This window comes from Lissotriton helveticus, chromosome 3_1 (assembly GCF_964261635.1).
Source record: "Lissotriton helveticus chromosome 3_1, aLisHel1.1, whole genome shotgun sequence".
NCBI classification, from domain to species: Eukaryota; Metazoa; Chordata; class Amphibia; order Caudata; family Salamandridae; genus Lissotriton; species Lissotriton helveticus.
The window spans coordinates 1,241,748,493-1,241,765,272 of record NC_136061.1 but is presented as its reverse complement, the minus strand read 5'-3'; positions in this window follow the sequence as shown (position 1 = coordinate 1,241,765,272).

The window sequence follows — 16,780 nt, the reverse complement described above, 5'->3', positions numbered from 1 at the left end:
TCACTTGTTTTCTGGCCTTTTGCATTGCTTCTGTGTACTTAAGTTAAAATTTGTACTTTTTGAGTTTCATAAAACCGATTTAAGGTCCATGAATCGAGAAATGTTTTTTTCTGTGAGTGTATAATGCTTTATGTATATATACATCTCTTCCCCTCAGAAAACTTTATTTCAACATTGATTTCATAAAAGCACATACAACAAAGCATTCATAATTTAGCAAATGGGTCAATCTTACAAGACAAACTGTATCAGTGTGTACAAGTAAACCAACCATTAGCCATTCAATCCAGAGAAGCGACCTCGTCATTAATACCTCCTTGAATCACATAACATACTCTGGGTACAGTGGTAACCTAATATGTGATAAATTAATAGCAGCGCACAAAATTAAAAAACCACAAACCGAACTATACAACGCAAAGTTAATTAATTAATAGATAGATAATAAAAAATATCGAACTATAAAATCAGACATGTAATAAAACTTATTCATAGATGGATGTGATAAAAAGTGAAAATACAGTTAGCACAGTATAAAATACAACTAGTAAAAATTTCACACAATGAGATTTAATTAATAATACCCTTTAAGATCAAATTAATGCAGCAACAGGAGCGAAATCTGGTAGCAAAAGTGCATAGGTATTCTATGTTAATACAGTTTTTAATCTAATGCACCAAACCCACTTTAAAAATGTGGCATGGGGAATAGCATAACAAAGCAAGGGATCAGTCCTCAGAATTCTTAGAGTTTTCCTGCTTTGCCTAGTGCCCAAGTTCTTACATAAAGGCACTAGCCAGGTCTTTCGCTGGATGGCATAGGCAGGACATACAAAGAGAACATGGGGATAGGTTTCGCTTTGTTCAACACAATGTGGACACTTGTTATCTCCCGAATCTGACCACATAGAAGTAAAGGATTTTAGTGGCAAAGAGCCAACTCTAAATTGGAAACAGAGTTTCTGGTCAAGGGGTTTGAAGATAGTATCCCAGTGTGGCTCAAGGTGGGGAGTTGACCTAACGTCTAGGGCGGTCGACTTTGAATCTGGGAAACTGGGTTCGAGTCTCGGCAATGACGCTGAACATCCTGTGATTCTGGGCAAATCACCTAATCTTCCCATGCCTAACAAAAAATGAATGTGTCCTCATGTACTGCAACTGGTGCTATGTAAAGCGCTCTGATGTCCAATTTGGGTCAAGTTTGTGCTATATAAAACTCGGTAAAAAGAAGAAAAAAAACATTCCTGGACCTTACCCAGAACAAGGCGTGCCACCACCTTCTGAATGGAGTAGATGAAGGTAATGGGCCAGTAATTCACAGGCTGCGATCTGTCCCTCTTCTTTTATACCGGAACGATCTCGGCCCCCTTCCACGAATCAGGAATGGGGGCTCCTTTATGAATATATATATATATATATATATATATATATATATATATATATATATATATATATATATATATATATATATATATATATATATATATATATATATATATATATATATATATATATATATATATATATATATATATATATATATATATTTATATATATATATTTATATATATATATATATATGTATGTATGTATGTATGTATGTATGTATGTATGTATATATATATATATATATATATATATATATATATATATATATATATTAGTTCCGTTTCCCTTGTTCAAGGAGTGTTTTCTTCGTGCACTCTCGTCCTCATTCAATTACACAACACGTTTTGTTTGTCAAATTGTAAGGTTTATTGACAGCCAGCCAGCAGCACCTTACGCGTTTCGGTCTCAGCGGAGACCTTGCTCACAGGTAACCAGATTTGACAATTTTTTTGATTTTTAAAGGAATTACTCGTTATTTTACATCACTTCCTGTTAGTTCCTACAGGATTTCTGGGACATGTCGTTTTTTGTAGTTTTTGTCAAGGTACATTGATTTCATGTTACCCTCATTAAACAAATACTCTTATTCAAACATGCTTTGACGAAGAAATATCTGCCACAGGAGCAAGTGGTGGTGTGCGGAAAACTGACGTAAAAAACAAACTACGCACATGGGAAAAATTATCTAAAAAAGAAATCAACTAATGGTGGGAAGTGGCAGCATTAAAAAAATATCTGCAAGTTAAACGCGTACCTCGGGGCTTGCGCATCAGTCTAATGCCAAGCCATCAAGACACTAGCAACGAATTGTTAACAGAATGGGGAGAATTTATCCTCAACTCATCTTTAGGACTGATGGGGATCTTGATAAAACACATTGAGATCGCACTGGAAAAAACAACAAAACAACTCAAGGAAATGGAAAAGGATTTGGCAACTTTGGATTTAAACCCTGAGATGAAAAAATTCAAAGAGGATCTTGAACAATATATTGATAAACATGAAGAAAGTGTACGCCTGAGAAAACAAACTAAATTCCAAAGAGACAAAGAGGACTATGAAGATGGTCGCATATTTACCTATGCCAGAAAATACGAAAAATTCAGACAAAATGAGCCCGGGAACATGGGAAGTATGTCCTCCTTATCCTCTGTTGCATCTACAGAACCAAGTATTGATGGAGGGGAAGATGAACAAAGAGAAGCCAGAATAAGGAATTCTTTTTTAGACGAAATGAAACTGGCATTTCACCAAAAGACTTGGGAAAAAACAATGGCCCCTCCAAGAAATCAACCCCAAAGGGGAAAAGGGAGAGGAAAGGGTCGGGGAAGCACGCCGCAAAACAAACCAGAAGAGGCAAGCGAAAGTACGGGACAACCTTCTGGCGCAAATCGCGTCGGAACGATGACGCGCAATATGGGAAAGAAATGGAACCACTAAACAAAGACACAAATGAAACATCAACCGACCAGGAATTACAAATAATCAATTTATCCTCAAAAAATTCAGTGATCTGGAGTCAAGTGTACTCAAGCGGGGCATGACTTTTTGCCCAACAAATGGAATGAACCTGGCGGAGACACGTGTAGATCGCTACAAGTATATCAGGAAAATAAAACTAGCCAAACTGTTTATCGACAAACCTAATATGGCCAATTACAAAAGAGGTATACCACAGCCAACTATGGATACACCATTACATGATGCTCAACATTTTGTAAATCTAATGGAGCTGAGTCAAGATCCAAACCAAACCAGTGGAGAAGTACAAACATATTGTGTTCAATTAGGAGCAGGAATATCCAAGATGAAACCGCAATCAAAGTTTTATCCACAGCTCCCACCTGGCAATAAAATAGATTTTTTTCATGAGTGCGTAATAAAAGATCTTTATCAACTCAAAGTTCCACCTAAAAAGGATAATCTCACGAAAGAAGAACGTCATGCTTTAAACAACATCAAAAAAGACGACACCATTGAAATTAAAATGGCAGACAAAGGTGGCAATGTGATCATTCTGGACAAAGAGGCATACATGCGAGAAGCACACTCTCAACTACGAAACAAGGAATACTATGAGAAATTGAAAGTTAACCCACTGCCAAAGTTAAAAGAAGAATTAGACCATAAATTAGACGTCTGGTTCGAGCGAAACCTTCTTGACAGTGATGAATACAAATACCTGAAAACACAACACCCAAAAATGGCTACCATATACTTCCTGCCCAAGATTCACAAGCACCCCACTAGACCACCGGGGAGACCGATAATCTCAGCCAAAGGTGCTCTACTAGAACCCATTGCAAACTACTTGGATGTTTTCTTGCTACCATATGTGAAGGAGTTACCTTCGTATATTAAAGACACGGGGGACATGTTGAGAAGACTACAAGACACTCCATGGCAACCCTCTTACAAGCTCATCACAATGGATGTCATATCATTATATTCGAACATTCAAAATAAAATTGGTTTGGAAGCATGTAAATCTTTCCTGATGCAAAGAAGCATTCAATTTGCAGATCATAATGATATGCTCCTAGAAATGATCTCGATGTGTTTAGAGCAAAATATCTTTATGTTTGGACAAGAAATCTACCGTCAATCAAAACGCACAGCGATGGGCTTTTCTTTTAGTCCGTCGTACGCATGCCTAACAATGGGACAATGGGAGAAAAATTGGGCTTGGAGAATTGAGAATGATGAGGCATCAGCAAAAATTGTGACATGGTTAAGGTACATAGATGACCTGCTGCTAATTTGGGATGGAACAAATCAAGAATTTGATGCTTATTTCAAAACTCTCAACAACTCTGACTTTGGTCTAAAATTTACCTATGCAATCAGCGAATCGAGGGTGACCTTTCTGGATACAGACATTTTTGTTGAAAACAATACAATACAAACTGCATTACATCGCAAGAGCACGGCAACAAATTCAGTGCTACATGCGCAGAGTTTTCACCAACCTAGTCTCATTGAAAATATTCCATACGGAGAATATCTGCGAATAAAGAGAATCTGCTCAAAAGAAGAAGATTGGGATAAAAACCAAAGACTGGCCAGTAAAAGATTTGTAAAACGCAAATATAATCCCAAATCCATCCAAAGGGCACTAACCCACGCCTCCAATGTCAAAAGGCTCGACTTATTGAAAGAAAAAGAATCACCCAACTCAGATGATCAAAAGATTCGTTTCATCACCACTCATTCAACCGCCAATCAATCGATAACTAAAATCCTTAAAAAGAATTGGCACATTTTACATATGGATACAAAAGTTGCGCAAATTGTAGGTGATCATCCCAATGTTACGTACAGAAGAGCTAAAAATCTAAAAGATAAACTAATCTTCAGTCACTTTCAAGAAAAGAAGAAACCAAGTGATTGGTACAAACCTAAGGGATTCTATAAATGTTCGGGATGCAAAGTTTGTTGTATTGCCAAAAACACAAAGAAATTAGAGATGGCCAACAAAAAAACATGGATCATTGATCAACTAATAAACTGCAAAACGCAATATGTGATCTACGTGTTAGAATGCCCTTGCTCCTTAAAGTACATTGGGAGCACCAAGAAGGAACTGAAACTGCGAACCTTGGAACATGTTCGAGCAACCATAAACTCAGATCGCAGTAACGCAATGGCAAAACATATGGAAAAAGAACACAATGGCAATTGGAAAGAATTGAAATTCTTTGGGATTGAAAGTGTGGGACCGAGTCAAAGAGGAGGTGATCGCGAAAAAATAATGCGACAAAAAGAATCAAAACACATTATGAGCTTTCGAACCTTGAGCCCGTATGGGCACAACCAGGATGAAGAGTTACATTGCCACCTTTGAACAAATGAATCATTGACAAATGAACACTAGAGTAAGACTGTTACCTCTCTTAAGAGTTTTTATTGAGCACTGTTATTTTGTTATAATTTTTACTTTACATTTAGTTGGACATCACTTAAAGGACTTATAGTGGTTGATAAAATGTATGAACTTAGACCATTACAATCAGCTTGAAAGGTGATTTTTGGAGCCCCGCACATAGAGGGACTAAAGCCCCTGAAGGGCCAGCATATAGAATAGAGACTAAATGAATGCATGAAAATATTCATTAAAACCTTGTGATTAATTGATTATGCCCACTGGAGGGCGTGATGGCACAATATGGGTGATACTGATTGGTGACGATCACTGAAATAACGTTGTGGCGTAACAACATGATTTAAAATAATATCCATTTGGGTTGGTTATATCATGTCACCAGGAATTTATTTCACTTTGATTATGAATACTCTGCAAACATTATATGTGTAAATGCCCACTAGAGGGCTTGAAATAATAGTGGCAAAAACTAGCTGATAAGCGCTGTTGAAATAATTATGTGGTATAACAACATGATTGAATAACAATAACCAATATGGTCTGTTTAATGAGGGTAACATGAAATCAATGTACCTTGACAAAAACTACAAAAAACTACATGTCCCAGAAATCCTGTAGGAACTAACAGGAAGTGGTGTAAAATAACGAGTAATTCCTTTAAAAATCAAAAAAATTGTCAAATCTGGTTACCTGTGAGCAAGGTCTCCGCTGAGACCGAAACGCGTAAGGTGCTGCTGGCTGGCTGTCAATAAACCTTACAATTTGACAAACAAAACGTGCTGTGTAATTGAATGAGGACGAGAGTGCACGAAGAAAACACTCCCTGAACAAGGGAAACGGAACTAATTTGACACGGCGGGTCCTGCCGTTCTTCGCGTGCACCGCCTGTAGAGCGCCCGGAAGCCTTAGACTTGGATCACACGGGAGAAGAATATATATATATATATTGTTACCAGGAGCAGGCAGGTTGGGACGGAAGGAGACGGGAGGTGACAGCGTGTTCTTCTGCAGCGGAGTGAGAAACAATTGCTTTTAAAAATGACGCTTTGCTTTCCCCACGCAACGTTTCTCCAGTGATTAAGCATGATGCACTCTGGGAATGCGAGTCACTACACAAGACTCGCCAATAGACATTTGCGTGTGCCAGTGGGCTGAAGGGGTGGAGCAAAGCAGGTCAAAACAGGAGGGGCGTGACACTGTGTCAGATACATTTGCCGCTCCCTGATTGACTCAAACCACCTGCAGCGCTGATGAAGGCTAAAGTAGAAGCCGAAATGCATTCGCTATGACAGCAGGTGTCCAATGTTTCCTTACCTGCTGTGGAGGAATAAAAGCTGTTTCTACCTGTTCTCCTGTGTTGGCCTCTTCACTTTTTCGGCGGCTGCTGAGGGTGATGGATCCTATGTTTCAGCGCGGAGTCCAGTACCGCGCTAAGGGGCCCCCGTCTCGTCAAGTTGACTCCGACTTTGCTGGTTGCTGCTTCGGTGGCGTTTTGGAGTTGCCCGGGGTACCGGGATTTGCCGGGGTCCACCTACCTGTCTGGGACAAATATGGCGGTGTAGGGGTCATTCGGCTCTGCATTGGGCTGGGCGTGCATGTCCGCCTGGTCCCCGCCCATTGTTACCAGGAGCAGGCAGGTTGGGACGGAAGGAGACGGGAGGTGACAGCGTGTTCTTCTGCAGCGGAGTGAGAAACAATTGCTTTTAAAAATGACGCTTTGCTATCCCCACGCAATGTTTCTCCAGTGATTAAGCATGATGCACTCTGGGAATGCGAGTCACTACACAAGACTCGCCAATAGACATTTGCGTGTGCCAGTGGGCTGAAGGGGTGGAGCAAAGCAGGTCAAAACAGGAGGGGCGTGACACTGTGTCAGATACATTTGCCGCTCCCTGATTGACTCAAACCACCTGCAGCGCTGATGAAGGCTAAAGTAGAAGCCGAAATGCATTCGCTATGACAGCAGGTGTCCAATGTTTCCTTACCTGCTGTGGAGGAATAAAAGCTGTTTCTACCTGTTCTCCTGTGTTGGCCTCTTCACTTTTACGGCGGCTGCTGAGGGTGATGGATCCTATATATATATATATATATATATATATATATATATATATATATATATATATATATATATATATATATATTTATATATATATATTCACTGAAACAATCAAAGGTTAACTATAACTCATGCCCCTGCCATGCACAGTGTTGTCATCTATGATATAATTTCAAATGTTGCGTTTATATTATCAATGATGTCTTAGAACATGTCACGAGTGATATAATATGTGGGGTAATTAGCGGGTCTTGGCCTGGGCGCAAGTAATAGTTACCTTAGGGCACAAGTCATAATTACTTGAGATAACTATAACTGGAAAATTATAATACCTGTATTTGTAAACGCGCAAACAATTCCCCCTAAGGGTGTCAAGGCGCTGGGGGCTGTTGGGAAGATTAAGCGAGCTATTGCCCAGAGTCAAATGGTGCTGGGCTAACCTTCCGCTGGCGCCCAAACCGTGAGCCCCAGTGTTCCGGAATCGGCGCCCACCTCATCCACCGAATTTCGGTAGTTTTGTTAGTTTAAAAATGTGGGGCATATTGCCAACGATTAGCGATATTTATCGCTAACGAGGCTTAGCAACACATTTTTTAACGCTAAGCATCGCCGGAAATTATCGCAGAGATAACTTGCTATTAGCAAGGTTTATCTCAGAAGTGATAAAAATCCTCGCGCTAACTGCCAAATGAGAGATTATCGCTGGAAAACCAACGATAATCTCTCGAAGTTTGGCGTTAGCTTGATGATAGGGGCTCACAAACTTAGCCATGATATCCACCTTCCATAGGATATAATGGCTAAGTCAGGAAAGTACCAGGTGTAAAAAAAGCAGGGCCAACTGCGGTTAGCCATGCTTTTTTTTATCACTAACAGGGTTAGCGAAATCCTTGATAATAGGAGAAATGTCGCTTAACAACATTTCTCCTATTATTTTTCTCTGGAACGCCCCCTTTGCATCTCATTAGAGATGCAAGGGGAAGCGTAGAGAAAAAGGGTGCTAACATGTGAATTTGCGTGTTAGCATCCTGTTGCTGATAGGGAGATAATTTTATCTCCGCTTTCTTGGCTTTTAAAGGCAAAAAAGCGGAGATAAATCCCTTGATAATATGCCCCTGTTTGTTTTAACGAATATTTTCAATTAACTAGAACATCCCTTTAACCTTTGACTTTTCTGTGAATTTCTAAGGCTCATCATTATTGACAAAACTGTACATGGCATGATCCTGAAAGTGTACCTTTAATGATTTAGTTTAAATCCATTTAGCAGTTTTTGAGAGATTAAGGTTGAAAATGGTGTATTTTTCACATGGCAGAGAATCCCCAGAGCTGACACATCTTGAAATAAGATCTGATTGGCTGCCACCACATCAACAAAGATGTGGCAGCAGCCAGTTTCAGAAGTGGGGACTCAGTTCCCTCTCATACAAAAAAATATGAAAAAAATATAGTGGGGCAGGGTAAGAATAGCCTGCCTACCTAGGCCGGTGATCAAAAATGATCTTTTCTTTTTATCGGTGCCACACATCAATGGAGGATCCATAAAAAATGGCAGGATTTCACCATTTGTAAAAATGAACCCCCAGGGTGGACCCGGGGCTGCAGGGTCAGCAGTAGTGTATATTTTGGGGATGTGTTCTGTGACCCCTCTCCTCAAGTCTTGCAGAAGTCCCAGGGGTCCCATCCTCCAGGGCCATGTTCTTCATTTAAGGGGTGGGGCCCCCTACTGAACCTTGTAGGGGCTCAGGGACCCCATCATTTGGGGCTGCTTTATGCATGTATAGGATAGGGTGTGTGGTCCCACTCCATAAGCCTGTAAAGGCCCCAAGAATACCAATCCCATGTATAACTATATCCGGGAGGGGAGGCTGTTGCCCTCCATCTAGAGACATTAATCGGTCCGGGGACCCCATCACTCAGGCCTGATAGAAATGCAGTGTCCCATGGACCCCATCCCCAGATACACTGGTGTTCTTCACTTGGGTGGGAGCAAAGAAATATGCTGCTCCCATCCATGAGCAAAATAAAGAAGCCGGCTTCCATTAGCACCCATGAAGAATGCTGGCTAGGGAGCCACCTGAGGTCATGAGGCTTTAGTACTCCCTCGTGGCCACCACTGAATTGGGAAGTCATGGGTGCCGTTGGTAGGCACAGGGACACCCACATTTTAATAACAGGGGTTTGTAGATAGTATCCCAGTATGGCTTAAGGTGGGGAAGGGGTTTAGCGAACAGGAACCCCCCAGTCAGCATCGTACTGTTGCTCAACCTGCTGGTATTTTGTCCCACCATGTCCCAATATTTGCTCTTTAGTACAGCTTTAGACACAGACAGTAGATTGCTCAGATTCTCCCATAGGTTAATCAAACCCATTGAGGCCAGTGCCCCCTTGATATCATTTAACCACCTTATCTTATGGCTGTGATCAGCAGCTATGACATCCCTGAGTCGGCTAGCGAAGGTAGTTAGCTCAGGTGTGACCCAGATTCGACGCCAATATAAGGTACCCAGAAACATCTCCTGAGATGCACCTTACAATAGCATTTATATATACGTGAATAAGTGGATAACACTAGTCACTGCACCAGATTCACCTCAAGCAGCCAGAGCAGTTGCAGCAGTGATTAATCTCCCTTGGCTGATTGGAGCAGGGCCTATCTTCCCAGTTTGCACATTGGGTTTGGCGAAATGGTCAGGCCTCTGTCCAGGCTCTGTGCCCAACCCCCTCTGTGATGGCCAACCCCTGTTTTGCCCTACCCCATCTCACATCAAATGACAACGCCCTGTGAATGACCAATGCTGGTGTGCAGGCAGGGGTTTGCTGCAGCACCTAGCCTGTGGCACGACATTGCGCCCAACCCACCTTGGACAGGTCACGGTTTCCTTTAGGCCTCCCCCAAATGGGCCTGGGGGATGAGCTATTTCAAAGAATTGACAAAGTGGTAAATTGCCCAGGGCCAACGACCCTTGATAAAATGAGAGTCGTGTACATAAAAAAACTGTTTTACTGAGTGGACATCTGGTCACATCTGGCTTTACAAGACTTATACCGTAAGCTCCCAGGCAGTAAAATCAGGAAATGATCTCTGTTTGTCTCTCTCCTTACCTCAACTCATGTTTCTGCCTCACACCCATCGCTTTACCTCTCTCTACCTACCTACACAATTCTATGCAAATACCCCCCCACTTTCTCAACTCTCTCTACATCATCTAAGGCTATCTCATTTCTCTCCTAATCACTGCCCTTTACCCAAACTCTCTCTACACCTCCCACAACCTCACCTCTTTCCCTCTGTCCACTCTCAGTCCTTACATCTACATCTCTAACTCTCAACCCTCTCTCCTTCCATCATGTCACTCTCTGCACCTCTCTGCTCTGCATCCATCCTGATTCAATTTATCTCTTCTTTATCTACTTCCGACCTCTATCAAACTTACTTCTCTTTACCTCAACGCTCTGTCTCTCTCCACCTATTTTTACATCACCTCCCTCTGCCTTTTACTTAGCTCTAATCTGCCTCACAACTCTCTGCTTCAGCCTTCTATCACTTTTCTTGCTCTACCCCACATCTCTGTCACTACCTCATTTGCCTACTCAACCTGTCTGTTCCTCACCACCTACCCTCCAATTTACCTTAACATGTGGTCGCTCTCTCACCTCCCCACAACCCCTCTCTACCTCTGTGTCAATATTTTCTATGTTTCTCTACCTCACCTTTCGTTCTCTACTTCAGTTCTTTTCTAACTACATCTCATCTCTCTTTCTATGTATTACTGTTGCTGGCCACTATATTTACCTAACCTGTCTTTCTAGACTTCTTCCCATCCAGACTCTCTGTAACTCACCGTTCCCTCACCCTATATCCTTCTCTCATTTCATCAATTCTATGTCTACCTCACTATGCCTCTTTTTTCTCTCTAATTTTCTTTCTCACATACTTCTCTCTCTCTGCCTTACCCTGTGTACCCCAGCCACCCCCTCTTTATATCTAAATGTTCTTCTCCCTCTCTTTAGCTCTTTTTTGGCTCACTCTAAAGTCTTATGTATCTCATTTCTTCTCTTTTTCAACTAACCTCTTCCTCTCCCTCCAACTCAATATTTTCTTTCCAGCTACACAACCTTTTCCGTTAAATTATGTATCTTGCTACCTCTCTAGCTCTCGGTCCATCTCCTGCCTCCAGCCTCTCTCTGTTCCCTTACTCAACAGAGCCAGAGGTCATGTCTAGCCAGAGAAATGCACAACAGAAAAATGAGAGGTGGTGCAAACCATGCAGAGAAAATTAAAGAAACTATTCTGCGTGGCGCGGATTCTGCGCCTGAGCTGGACGTTCTGTTGAGCGGGCGGGGCCGTGACAGAACCGCTCCGTCATCAGCACAGCGCACCCGAGGCTCGTGATGGAGCGGTTCCATCACGAGCATGGGAGCGCCACGTGGCCCCCCCACCCCCTAGCGCTGCGGCGGAATTGCCGCCGCAGCGAAGGGGTTAATTTTCACTTTTGAAGTGAGAATTTCGATTGGGAATGGAGTGTTTATTTGTGAGCAAGATTAGCCACAAATTGAAGCTACCATTTAAAGGGCAGTGTGCATATGTCTTCTTTTAATGTTAAGCACTAGTACACAAAACATCCACTTGGCTACCCATGCCCATTTTAGAATCAAAGGAACAGTTGCAGTTGACATAATAGGTGGGGCAGAGAGACCATCTTAAAGACAGCAGATCCACCAGATAAGAAAATCGGCAGGTGTGACCAAGAACGTATCTGTTCCTTTATTTGCAGCCATAGCGGGGCTCAGATTTCTTTCCCAGGACAGAGTCCGTGATGCTGCCAGGAAAACTCCCAAATATTTAAACCCATCTCGCACCACCGTCCCCTCGTCTGACCAATGGCCCAAGGGACCTGCACCATAGGTAAGATTTCCGGGGGTTCATATAAAGCCCAGCTGTTTCAACAAAAATCTGCATAATCCTGAGCAGTCTTGGTCCCGCCCGATCTGGTCGCGTAAGGAAAAATAAATGATTGTCCGCATTGAGTGCTATGTGGTCAGAGGCCTCCCTGGACCATTCAAACCCACGCCTATCCGCACCTAAGCCAAAAGAGGTTCCATGGCCAGGGCGAAGAAATATGGAGAGAGGGGCCTGTTCAGACTGGTACCCTGCCCTATAGGAAAGGTTTGTGAGATTGTGTCTGCGACGCAGATGGAGGCAGTGATATCAGCATAAAGAATTGAATATATTTAAGGAGGCGCGGGCCAAAGTTCAGGCAACTCAGGAGTGCAAAGAGAAACAAATGCCCTGTCGATATCCGCCCGCAGGAGTGCAGCCGGTTCCTCCAGGTGGTCTACCGATGCAATGGCATTGTGCACACGGCGGATGTTGTGTCTTGTGGCGTGGCCAGGCATGAAACCAGCTGGGTCTGGATGAACTAGGTCAGAGATCTATGGTACTACGCAATTGGCTATGATCTTGGCGAGGGGCTTAGCCTTGATGTTGAGGAGTGATATTGGGCAATACGAGGCATGGTGCTCGGGGGGGTACACCCAGCTTTAGAACACCACTATTTCCGCATGGCGCATGCCCGTTGGAAGACTCCGTTCATCCAAAGCGGCATTAAGTGAAGCTAAATACGGGGTCGTGAGTATGGAGTGATATTTCTTATGAAATTATAACATCCAAAGATGACAAGTAGAAGTATAATTGTAGAATCTTAGGAAAGTACAGCACTCAGATCCAAGCAGAGTGTTTCTTCTTTCAGCTCCTACCTCAACTGACCACCAGGAGCCCCAACATTCTATTACTGCCGAGCAACACATAGTTGAAAGATGCATAAAGCAACACTTAGTTAAAAGATACATTTCCATTTACTAACCCAACATTGTTAAACATACATTTCTATCTAATGTCTAAACACAATAAATAAAGCATAAGAATAAGATATAACACACCTCCTCTCCTACAATAACAAAACAAAATTAAGTACATAATCTTCTAGATATTTAAGTGTAGATTTTAACCTAGAACTAGCCCTAGTAGAAGAACTTAACACATCATAAGATAAAAAAGGATCATTTTCTACATTTTCATCATTTTCTACATTTTCACCCGAGATCAGCTCAGAGGAATCATTTTCTACATTTTCACCCAAGATTAGCTCAGAGTATTGTGAGACATCTCTTGGAACCAAGAGATCACCAGCTTGTAATAACGCACTCCCTGTTAAACTAAATGAATCATTAACATCATAAAAACCATCACCAGAGTGCATCATAGTGTCTGATTTCACTGAATTTCTCACTTTAGCAACATTTCTGTTACTCCACCATTTCCCACCTGAGACCATGACAGCATGCTTACCCACTTTGACTATTGTCGTTTCAGGATAACATTTTGAAACTTTTACTTTAAATGGTCTCCTAATCCTAACTTTATCACCAACTTCAAACCATTCACTTTTTACCTAATTTTTGATTTAATTTGAGATCCAAATTAGGTACATCTTTCTCAAACCTGGTTTTACTCACTACCCACTCTGGATATAATTCATTAAAACACTCTCTCCCTCGCAACATAGCACACGGAGTGACTCCAGTTGTGGAGTGAGGACTGTTATTATACGACCAAACTCTATCACTTACTACTTCTTGTACTTGCAAACCTGTAGATACTGCTAGTTGGACAGAATCTTTCAAAATGCGGTTCACTCTTTTCACTAATCCATTTCCTTGTGGACTATACAAGGCAGTGGTGAGATGATTAATTCCAAGATTACTCAAAAAATCTCTCATGTTGTGTGAAACAAATTGCACACCGTTGTCTGATACAAGAAAGCCAGGGACACCTTCAAACCTGAAAAGTTTTGTCAACAATTTGATTACATTTTCAGTGTTGGGATCCCTCATGAACTTAAATGACACTCATTTAGAATAGTAATCAACAACTGTTAAAATAAATCTGAACCCTTGGTTCAATCCACCAACAGGCCCCAAAAAATCTATTCCTAGTTTCTCCCAAGGATTTTTAGGAAAATTGACCGGAGATAAAGGAGAATTAACTGTGCGTAAAGATTTCTCAGCATGCGTACACTCAATGCAATTGGTCAATAATGTTTCAACACAAATATCCATACCAGGCCACCAGTAACGCAACCTCAATCTTTTCTTTGTACTAGTGATTCCCCCATGCCCTTTATGAGCCAGTGCAATTACTTTATCTCTGATAGACATTGGAGGAATAGGTAGAGAACCCCTTAAAATGAGATTATCTTCAAGACTCAATTCATCCTTGACTTTGGAAAAAGGAAGTATTTCACTATCAATTTGGCCTTCTCTTGGCCACCCAACAGAGATAAATTATTTTAGAACTACTTGAGAATTATCGTCAGCAGAAGCCTTTAGCCAATCAGATCGAGATATAACTCCCTCCTTTAAACTCAAACCTTCAACCAAACTAACCACCACTTCGTTGTCATCAATAACAGTATCAAACTCAGAATCATTTAAAGGACACCTTGATAAAAAATCTGCTTTGAAATTTTTCCCTCCCGGAATGTGCCTCATTACAAAATTGAAATCATAAAGTTTGTAAAATAGGCGAACTAACCTAGGACTGGCATTTCTTAATCCTTTATAATTCCAAATGAAAATTAGTGGCTTGTGATCTGAAATGAGTACAAACTCTCTTCCCCATACATAAGTAGAAAAGTGTTTAACACCCCACACACAAGCCAGGGCCTCTTTTTCTATAGCACTATAGTTTTTTTCTGAGGAAGAAAGCTGGCGAGATGCAAAGGAAATAATATTTTCATTTCCATCAACCATTTGACTAAGCACTGCACCAAGTCCAGCATTACTGGCATCTACAGTAATATAAGAAGTAGAATCTTCATTGAAGGGCTTAAGGGCAGGAGCACTTATAATCAAATCCTTGAGCTTTTCAAATGCTACATTTTGTTCATTACCCCACATGAATTTAACTTTGTTCCTTGTCAAGAGTCTCAATGGTTCACTAATGAGGGCAAAATTCTGAACAAATCTTGAGTAAAACTCACTCAACCCTAAAAATGACCTCAACTGATCTTTGTTGGAAGGCCGAGCACATTCTCGAATGGCCTTCAGTAATTCTTGTTTAGGACTAATGCCACTTTGTGAAATGAGGTGACCTAAATATTCCACCTGATTAAGTAGACATTTACACTTTTGTTTCTTAACTGTCATACCATATTTGTTTAAAATACCCAAAACCTGATCTAACTTGGCAAGATGTTCTTGGACTGTATTGGTAGATATTAATATATCATCTTGATATGCCAAAACATCTGTAACCTTACCAAAAGTTTGAAACATTAATTTTTGAAAGACCGAGGCCGCAGAGGCCAAACCAAATGGTGGTCTTAAAAATATGAAGGGACCAAATGAAGTGTTGAAAGCAGTTAAATCTTTGGAGTCCTCATGCAAATCAATTTGATGGTAGGCCGCTCTTAAGTCTATCGTGGAAAAAACTTTAGTACCTTTCAGTTGAGCAAGCATGTCTTGAATGCGAGGCAAGGGAAAGCAATCAACTTGAATATTCAATGATCTCAGATCAATACACAACCTGAGTTCATCACAATACTTTTAAGCGCGACCACTATGGGAGAAACCCATAATGACAAATTAATTTGTTCAATGACACCTTCATTGCATAACTGATCAAGATGACATTTCAGTTTATCTCTAATACTTAGAGGGACATTTCTGACCTTGTGAATGGTCGGGATGGCATCAGGTTTTACTTTTATCTTATGTTCAAATCCTTTGACTGAACCCAATTTATCTGAAAATACAGCTTGATGGTTTTTAAAAATGGCTTCTAAAGAAGAACAATCAGTAATTACTGAAGTAACATTCTTGGAACGATCTAAAGAAATAGGATTATCAGTACCCGGTCTTAATATCATTCCAAATTTCCCTTGATCCTTCCAGCCAATAATATTATATCTTTTTTTGCAATGTAAATCTTGGACTCAATGGTTCTAACTTCAAAAGTGAGTCTATCGTTGAAGTACCCCATCATATCAATCTCTTGTCCATCAAAGGCCACTGTACGAATGTCAGGTGGTATCAAATCAACCCCTTGCCATTCCTTTAAGAAAAAGACATCCGAAAGAAAGGTAACAGGAGATCCAGAATCAACTGTAACCTTCACAAGTACATTACCAATTTTTACATCACAAACTGGATCAACACCATTAGAGTCTTGTTGTGAATCCACCATGTCAACAGATAACAATATCATCTTTACAGAATTTCCTGACTTAAGAAAACTTACTTCATTTACATTTCCAGCTTCAACATACATAGTTTTAGATTTAAATTTAAAAACTGAAGTGAAATGTCCAACGTTTTTACAATTGGTACACTGTTTCTTTAACGCTGGACAAGTAGGAGAATTAGCAGGATGTGATTATGAGCCACAT